We start from the raw sequence: 1,938 nt of genomic DNA, 5'->3' as shown, positions 1-1,938 counted from the left end.
CGCCACAACACGCCAGCCCAAGGCTGCGCCAGGCCCACCGCAAGGCAGGCCCAGCGCGCGCCCAAGGCTGCGGCAGCTCGTGGGCTTCGTGGCGAGTGGGCTGCGTTGCTCGGGCTGCGCGCGCACGCATGGCGCCCCTCGTTTGCTGATGTGCGTGTGTGTTTGTGTTCACATACGAAACATAAAGCGTATTGGATTCGTTTAATGATTAAGTTCCTAATCCTAAAAGATAAATTAATTAAATAAGAGTTCTACTAGGATTCTAATTTAATTAATTCGTATCCTAGTAGGATTCGATTACTTATTCCATGGCCTATAAATATGAGATCAAGGCTCATAATTTATAACGAGTTTGAAGTATTCAAAGGTAAGAATTTGAGCAAAAATTCAGTCATACACTTGCCCACAAATAGCCGAATATTTTTAGTACCTTAAGGGCGATTCTAGTTGGTCAATCTTAAGGCAGATCCGGACGTGTTGTGGACTTTCTACGGATGGACGACACTTGGAGTCCTAAAGACTTGTTCTTGTTCAGTTCGGGCGCAGCAAGGGAGGGCACGCTACAAAGAGTATGCATCCTAATTATGCTAATTGTTATGTGGCAATTAATTTGGAATCCTGGCATTTATGGTTTTTCCGCATGATTTATATTCGTTTATATGTATCATAACCTAACAGTTGGGACATCATCGAACCATCGATCATAATCTTCTCTATTAGTCGTGCTCATTCCTGCAAAGGCATTAGTAAAATGGTTTTGAAATTCATTTTTTATTTCATTTTTTCCTAGTAGCCAGGTACCTCCCTCATCTTGAATGGTTTTGATAATATTTCTGCCTCCTCTGGTCCTAACACTCTTGTAGAAGAAAGAAGAGGTCTGATCTCCGAATGCATCCCAATTTGATTTTGCCATTTGTTTCCAATACCACCACTGAAGGTCTGCCTCCTCTTGAACTTCCTGCCTGCCTTTTGCCTCTCTTTGGATGGAGTTTTTATCCAAGATATCATTTTGAAGGTGAGACAACTTATTTTCAAATATATCCCATGTTATACCTGCTTCTTTTCGATAGTTGAGACACCACTTTCTTGACTTCTCCACAACTACCTGCAGCTTCCTTTGAATTTTAAACATCTTCGATCCCGAATGTGCCTCCAGCCAAGAGCTTTGGATCAAGTCAATTACATCTTGTTTAAGCAGACACCAAGCTTGCAGTTTATACGGTGTTCTTCTACGTTCTGGCATTGGGGTAATATCAATAATTATTGGGCTATGGTCCGATAAAAAGATTGGCAGATTCCAAACCATAGCGTTATTTGTATAGATCCAAAATATTCACCTTACTATGCTAGTATATTTTAACTAACATTATACTTCAGATATGTTTAGTTCTGAATTAAGAGCATGGTTGCTCTAATCACTAAGCTATTCTTCCTTTTCTTCTTTTTCCTTGTCTTTGTGCCTATTCTTGCTCATAACAACAGACTAATTAGTCGCGAAAACGATTCAATTGAATCAAGAAACTATTGATGCAACCGTATTGCGTCCGAAAATCAGTGTACTACTTATGCAGTACATACCAATCCTTACTATTCTTCCCTTTTATAATCTTATACATACTATTTGGGATTGAACCGTTTCACGGTAGCAGAAGTGAACGGGTTTTCTCCTGAGACTGAATTCCTTTCGAGCAATCACCTCTGTTGATTCCTGTCAACTGTAGGTGTGCTGAAAAAGGCAGAGTTTTTCAAGCTGAACTAATAAAAACTACCGGTGTTGGTTAGAGTTTTGGTGGGTTTGATGACTCTCTTGAAGGGTTACCTAATGGTAAAGCTATTCGAGAGAAGAATGTTAGTGTCGCGCCATGGGATCTTTTGGAGAAAATTAAGATATCAGTTCCTCTAAGATGTGCTTGTCCTACGAGTTCTGAGATCAGTTCC

General features: G+C 40.5%; 1 long non-coding RNA gene across 1 annotated transcript; it reads left to right on the top strand.

Moving 5' to 3' along the window:
* The first annotated feature begins 569 nt into the window (after positions 1–569).
* LOC130461214 (uncharacterized) lies at positions 570–1,440 on the top strand. Its single transcript, XR_008921617.1, has 2 exons — positions 570–1,015; positions 1,112–1,440. It is a non-coding gene; the product is annotated as an uncharacterized lncRNA (long non-coding RNA).
* Positions 1,441–1,938: the final 498 nt, after the last annotated feature.

This window comes from Spinacia oleracea, chromosome 5 (genome assembly GCF_020520425.1).
Source record: "Spinacia oleracea cultivar Varoflay chromosome 5, BTI_SOV_V1, whole genome shotgun sequence".
Lineage (NCBI taxonomy): Eukaryota > Viridiplantae > Streptophyta > Magnoliopsida > Caryophyllales > Amaranthaceae > Spinacia > Spinacia oleracea.
The sequence above is the reverse complement of the archived record's forward strand: the minus strand, read 5'-3'. Positions and strand labels throughout refer to the sequence as shown.